Source organism: Macaca nemestrina, chromosome 10, assembly GCF_043159975.1.
Source record: "Macaca nemestrina isolate mMacNem1 chromosome 10, mMacNem.hap1, whole genome shotgun sequence".
NCBI classification, from domain to species: Eukaryota; Metazoa; Chordata; class Mammalia; order Primates; family Cercopithecidae; genus Macaca; species Macaca nemestrina.
The window spans coordinates 135,411,449-135,419,159 of record NC_092134.1 but is presented as its reverse complement, the minus strand read 5'-3'; positions in this window follow the sequence as shown (position 1 = coordinate 135,419,159).

Here is a 7,711-nt window from a genome sequence, read left to right as displayed (position 1 = left end):
CTCAAAGTTATATAAAAAGTGGCTTATCTGAGATGGAAGTCAGCTAAGCCAAGTCGGTACTTTCTTCTTCTCCTTTTTTTTTTTTTTTTTTTTTTTTTGAGACGGATTTTTCCTCTTGTAGCCCAGGCTGTAGTGCAATGGCATGATCTTGGCTCACTGCAACCTCCACCTCTTGGGTTTAAGCAATTCTCCTGCCTCAGCCTCTCGAGTAGCTGGGATTACAGGTACCTGCCATCATGCCCAGCTAATTTTTGTATTTTTAGTAGAGACGGGGTTTCACCACATTGGCCAGGCTGGTCTCGAACTCCTGACCTCAGGTGATCCACCCACGTCGGCTTCCTAAAGTGCTGAGATTAGAGGCGTAAGCCACTGCGCCTGGCCCAAGTCAGTACTTTCTAAAGATATCTTCCTCTTCAGATTCTTTTATGGTGTGTTAAAATATTTCCACTATATTTTTCAGCTGGTTGTAATATATGAAAGTTGGTTTTTTTTTTCTTTTTTTTTTTTTTGAGACGGAGTCTAGCTCTGTTGCCCAGGCTGGAGTGCAGTGGCCGGATCTCAGCTCACTGCAAGCCCCGCCTCCCGGGTTCACGCCATTCTCCTGCCTCAGCCTCCCGAGTAGCTGGGAGTACAGGCGCCCGCCACCTCGCCCGGCTAATTTTTTTTTGTATTTTAGTAGAGATGGGGTTTCACCGTGTTAGCCAGGATGGTCAGGATGGTCTCGATCTCCTGAACTCATGATCCACCCGTCTCGGCCTCCCAAAGTGCTGGGATTACAGGCTTGAGCCACCGCGCCCGGCCTTTTTTTTTTTTTTTTTTTTTTTTTTTTTTTTTTTGAGACGGAGTCTGGCTCTGTTGCCCGGGCTGGAGTGCAGTGGCCGGATCTTAGCTCACTGCAAGCTCCGCCTCCCGGGTTTACGCCATTCTCCTGTCTCAGCCTCCCGAGTACCTGGGACTACAGGCGCCGCCACCTCGCCCGGCTAGTTTTTTTGTATTTTTAGTAGAGACAGGGTTTCACCGTGTTAGCCAGGATGGTCTCGATCTCCTGACCTCGTGATCCGCCCGTCTCGGCCTCCCAAAGTGCTGGGATTACAGGCTTGAGCCACCGCGCCCGGCCGGTTTTTTTTTCTATATTTATTTATTTGAGCCAGGGTCTCGCTCAGTCTCCCAGGCTGAGAGTGTAGTGAGGCTGGCTCACTGCAAACTCCACCTCCCAGGCTGAAGCAATCCTCCCACCTCAGCCTCCCGAGTAGCTAGAACTACAGGCATGAGCCACAATGCCCGGCTAATTTTTTGTATTGTTTGTAGAGACAGAGTTTCACCATGTTACCCAGGCTAACACTGTTGATTTCTATATTTGCTGTTCACTCAGCAGTGTTTGTTTTACTTTAACCTTTTTAAAAATAATTTCAAACTACATAAAGTGGCAAGCTGAAGCCCATAAACCTGTGTGTACATTTTACCTAGATACAACAATTGTTAGCATTAGCCACATTTCATTTAACATTCTCTTTTTTCTCTTTTTTTTTTTTTTTTTTTTGAGACGGAGTCTCGCGCTGTCACCCAGGCTGGAGTGCAGTGGCCGGATCTCAGCTCACTGCAAGCTCCGCCTCCCGGGTTCACGCCATTCTCCTGCCTCCGCCTCCCGAGTAGCTGGGACTACAGGCGTCCGCCACCTGGGCCGGCTAGTTTTTTATATTTTTTAGTAGAGACGGGGTTTCACCGTGTTAACCAGGATGGTCTCGATCTCCTGACCTCGTGATCCGCCCGTCTTGGCCTCCCAAAGTGCTGGGATTATAGGCTTGAGCCACCGCGCCCGGCCTCTCTTTTTTCTCTTTTTAAACAGATATTTGAGAGTAAACTTCAGATACTATAACACTTCCTCCCAAAATACTTCAGTTTGTGTTTTCTTAGAACAAGAATATTGACTTACACAACCACAGTAGAAGGATAAAATTCAAGAAATTTATGGCCAGATGTGGTGACTCATACCTGTAATCTCAGCACTTTTGGTGGCCAAGGCCAGAGGTTTGCTTAAGGTCAGGAGTTCGAGACTAACTTGGGCAACATAGTAAGATCCTAGTCTCTAAAAACAATAAAAAATTAATTAGCCAGGTGTAGTGTTGGGCTGGGGGAAGATGTGGAAGGGATAGGAAGCGGGGAAGGGGTAGGAAGAGATAGGAAGGTGGGAAATGGGCTAGAGGAGCCCAGGGATTCAAAAGGCAACTTATTTATTTATTTATTTATTTAGAGGCAGAGTTTCACTCTTGTAGCCCAGGCTGTAGTGCAACGGCGCAATCTCGGCTCACTGCAACCTCTGCCTCCTGGGTTCAAGCGATTCTCCTGCCTCAACCTCCCGAGTAGCTGGGATTACAGGCGCCTGCCACCACGCCTGGCTAATTTTATATTTTTAGTAGAGACGGGGTTTCACCACATGGGCCAGGCTGGTCTGGAACTCCTGACTTCAGGTAATCCTCCTGCCTCGGCCTCCCAAAGTGCTGGGATTACAGGTGTGTGCCAGCGTGGCCACCGCGCCCAGCCCAGAGTTTTTGTATTTCTACTGGGCCCACACACACCAGCCCGAAGGGCCTATGACCCAAGGCCTTGCAATCAGGCCCCAGCAGTCACTAGCTCTGGTCTTGGGCCAGCCCTTGGTGCCTACCTGTATCCCCACCTCACCCATTTAGTTACGTGCAGTGGTCGTCACTGAGCTGCAGCTCATTCCTTTCCAATAAAAGTTTCTGTGACTTAAAAAATATACATTTTTTTCTATATGATTTTAGATAGGGGTCCTACTTAATTCTTTTGCATACGGCTATCTAGTCGTCCAAGCAACATGTGTTGAAAAGACCATTCTTTCCCTATTGAGTTGTTAATAATCAATTGACTATTAATGTGAATGTTTATTTTTGAATTCGCTTATTACATTGATCTATACATTTATTTGATTGTTTGTTTATTTATTTATTTATTGAGGTGAAGTCTTGCTCTGTCGCCCAGGCTGGAGTGCAGTGGTGTGATCTTGGCTCACTGCAACCTCTGTCTCCTGGGTTCAAGCGATCTCCTGCCTCAGCCTCCCGAGTAGCTGGGACTATAGGTGTGTGCCACCACACCCGGCTAATTTTTGTATTTTTAGTAGAGACTGGGTTTCACCACGTTGGCCAGGCTGGTCTTGATCTCCTGATCTCAGGTCATCCGCTCACCTTGGCATCCCAAAGTGCTGGGATTACAGGTGTGATCCACCTCGCCCAGCCTGATCTATATGTTTATTTTTATGCCAATATCACACTGTCTTGGTTACTCTTTCTCTGTGGTACATTTTGAAATCAGAAAGTGTGAGTCCTCCAACTTTGTTGTTCTTTTTCGAGATTTTGAGACTTTATTAATTTAAAATATTATTAGGCCAGGCTACGTGACATAAACCTGTAGACCCAGCTACTCCTGAGCTGAGGAGGGAGGATCATTTGAGGCCAGGAGTTCGAGGCTGTAGTGTCCTATGATCACACTGTGAATAGCTGCTGCACTGCAGCCTGGGCAACATAGTGAGGCCCCTTCTCTAGAAATAAATTAAAAAATAGGCTGGGCACAGTGTCTTATGTCTGCAGTCCCAGCACTTTGGGAGGCTGAGGCGAGAGGATCACTTGAGCCCAGGAGTTTAAGGCCAGCCTGGGCACCATGGCTAGACCTCATCTTTACAAATAATAAAAAAATTATCTGGGTGTAATGGTGTGCACCTGTGGTCCCAGGTACTCGAGAGGCTGAGTTTGGAGGATCACTTGAGCCTGGGAAGTTGAGGCTGCAGTGAGCTGAGATCACGGCCCTGCACTTCAGCTTGGGCAACAGAGTGAGACCTTGTCTCAAAAAAAAAAAATTGTTATAAGGATAGTTTGGTTTGATATATCACTTATCAAATTTGTACGATTTCTCATATACTTGTGGGCTTTTCTTTTTTTTTTTTTTTTTTTGAGACGGAGTCTTGCTCTGTCGCCCAGGCTGGAGTGCAGTGGCCGGATCTCAGCTCACTGCAAGCTCTGCCTCCCGGGTTTACGCCATTCTCCTGCCTCGGCCTCCCGAGTAGCTGGGACTACAGGCGCCTGCCACCTCGCCCGGCTAGTTTTTTTTTGTATTTTTTAGTAGAGATGGGGTTTCACCGTGTTCGCCAGGATGGTCTCGATCTCCTGACCTCGTGATCCGCCCGCCTCGGCCTCCCAAAGTGCTGGGATTACAGGCTTGAGCCACCGCGCCTGGCCAAAAAAATTTTTTTTCTTTTTATTCATCATATCCAACCCCAAGAAAGTGGTTTTTTTTTGTTTGTTCGTTTGTTTGTTCTTGAGGCAGAGTCTCGCTCTGTCGCCCAGGCTGGAGTGCAGTGGTGCCATCTCGGCTCACTGCAAGATCCACCTCCTGGGTTCACACCATTCTCCTGCCTTAGCCTCCTGCGTAGCTGGGACTACAGGCACCCGCCACCATGCCTGGCTAATTTTTTGTATTTTTAGTAGAGACGGGGTTTCACTGTGTTAGCCAGGATGGTCTTAATCTCCTGACCTCGTGATCCGCCCGCCTCGACCTCCCAAAGTGTTGGGATTACAGGCATGAGCCACCGCGCCCAGGCAGAAAGTGGTTTTTTAAACATTTTTTATTTTTTTGAGGCAAGGTCTTGCTCTATTGCACAGGCTGGAGTGCAGTGACATGGTCATATCTCACTGCAGCCTCAACCTCCCAGGCTCAACTGATCCTCCCACTTCAGCCTCCTACGTAGGTGGAACCAAAAGCACACACCACAACACATAGCTAATTTTTTTTTTTTTTTTTTTTTTTGAGACAGAGTCTCGCTCCATCGCCCAGGCTGGAGTGCAGTGGCTGGATCTCAGATCTCAGCTCACTGCAAGCTCCACCTCCCGGGTTTATGCCATTCTCCTGCCTCAGGCTCCCAAGTAGCTGGGACTACAGGCACCCGCCACCTCGCCTGGCTAGTTTTTTGTATTTTTTTCAGTAGAGACGGGGTTTCACCATGTTAGCCAGGATGGTCTCGATCTCCTCACCTCGTGATCCACCCGTCTCGGCCTCCCAAAGTGCTGGGATTACAGGCTTGAGCCACCGCGCCCGGCCCACATAGCTAATTTTTAAATTTTGTGTAGAGATGGGGGTCTTGCTATGCTGCCCAGGCTGGTATGAAACTCCTAGGCTCAAGCGATCCTCCTGCCTTGGCCTCCCAAAGTCCTGGGATTTCAGACATGAGCCACCATGCCTGGTCAAAAATGTTTCAGTAACTGAAAATGACACAAATATCGTACAACTGGACTAATATTTCATTAATGAAGACCTTGCTACCTTGGAAAAAAAGGGTTTCACAGAATTGGACGGTAGCAGGTATTGAAATCAACAAAACCATTTCACATTTATATCTTAGTTGAGGTTCCTCAATCAAACAAGCTTTATGTATGTAACTTTGGGTTTCATGCTTCAATATTACATTATAAGTTAGGTATCTTGAAATAAATGAAATATAATTCAATGAAATTCTGATTAATCTTTCTACTCATATACTTTCTGTCAAAAGTTACTGTAAGGGCTGGGCATAGTGACTCATGCCTGTAATTCTGGCACTTTGGAAGGCCAAGGAGGGTGGATCACTTGAAGCCAGGAGTTCGAGAACAGCCTGGCTAACATGGTGAAACATCGTCTCTACTAAAAATACAAAAATTAGTTGGGCGTGGTGGCATGTGCCTGTAGTCCCAGCTACTTGGGAGGCTGAAGCACGAGAACTGCTTGAACCCGGGAGGCAGAGGTTGCAGTGAGCTGAGATGGTGCCACTGTATTCCAGCCTGTGTGACAGAGCAAGACTCTGTCTCAAAAAAAAAAAAAAAAAGTTACTGTAATATGCTGAATAATGGCCCTCAGACATGCCCACACTGTAATCCCCAGAGGCTGCAAATGTTACCTTATATGGCAAAAAGGACTTTGCAAATGTGATTATTTTAAAGATCTTGAGTCCAGGAGATTGTACGGATTGTTCAAGAGGGCCCAGTGTGATTACGCTCAGTGTAATCTTATGATCCTTATGAGAGGGACACAGGAGAAGTCAGAGTTAGAGAAGACAGTGTGATGACAGAGGCAGAGATTGGAGAGGTGCTCTTTGAAGGCAGAGGAAGTGACCACAAGCCAAGGAATATAGGTGGCCACTAGAAGCTGGAAAAATCAAGCAAGCAGATTTTTCTCTCACTGCCTGCAGAAGGAACTAGCCCTGCTGCCTCCCTGACTTCAGAGCACTGGGTCTCATTTTGGACTTCTGACCTCCAGAACTATAAACAAATTAACTTGTGGCCAGGCACAGTGGCTCACACTGTAATCCCAGCACTTTGGGGGGCGGAGGCAGGTAGATGGCTTGAGCCCAGGAGTTCGAGACCAGCTTGGGCAACATGGCAAAACCCCATCTCTGCAAAAAATACAAAAAAGTTAGCTGGGCATGTTAGTGCATGCCAGTCCCAGCTACTTGGGAGGCTGAGGTTGCAGTGAGCCAAGATCGTGCCACTACACTCCAGCCTGGGTGACAGAGTGAGTTCCTGTCTCAAAGAAAAAAAATAAATAATTTGTGTTGTTCTAAGCCATTTTGCGTTGATTTGTTACAGCAGGAACAGGAAACTAATGTGGCTATCAAATGTAATTTTCCCAACTGCTCGGGAGGTGTCCACCTCATAGTGCTGAGTTTGTGTATGAAATGATATTGCACAACAGCAAATGTAGATCAGAGGTTCTCAATTCCAGAAACTTAAACATGGGGATGTCTGGGGTGAGGCATTTTTTAAAAAGCTCTCTAGGATTGTGATTATATTCCACAAGCAAGGCTTAAAACTACTCATATGGATGGGCAAATGAGAGGAACTGGTTAAGTTGATCTCTAAGAGTTAAACTGATAAATTCTACATACAGTGGTTAAGGTGAGGTCAGATCTTTCTGGTTTTGTTTTGTTTTGTTTTGTTTTGTTTGAGATGGAGTTTCGCTCTGTTGCCTGGACTGGAGAGCAGTGGCGTGATCTCGGCTCACTGCAACCTCTGCCTCCCAGGTTCAAGTGATTCTCCCGCTTCAGCCTCCTGAGTAGCTGGGATTACAGGTGCCCGTCACCATGCCTGGCTAATTTTTTTGTATTTTTGGTAGAGAGGGGGTTTCACTGTGTTGGCCAGGCTGGTTCTGAACTCCTGACCTCAAGTGGTCTGCCCGCCTCAGCCTCCCAAAATGCTGGGATTACAAGGGTGAGCCACCGTACCCGGCCAAGGTCAGATCTTTCAAAATAGCCCATCCTAAAGAGTGAAGAAATCAGTGGCTGAAAAAATGAAATGATTCTGTTGCATCAGGATGATCAGGGCACAATCTCAGGAAGGTGGAAGTCACACTGGGAAAATCTACAAAAGTAGTCATGGATGGAACCAGCTTTACTGTCATTCTAATCACTATACCAGGGCAGTGAATTACTCTGATGTAAATATGATGTATTTTTACTACACTAGAAATAAAGTGACCTGTAGGAACCTTAGTAAAAAGAAGAATAAGAACAAATTAGGGAACATTTGAGGTAGCAATCCATACACAGAAACTCTGAACCAAAGAAAAACTTACTGGGATATCTGAGGACAAGGAAGATAGTTCTGTATGCCAGCTAACCAGGAGAATAATCATCTCTAATCCCCCTCTCTGTGCACCTTGAGATGAGATG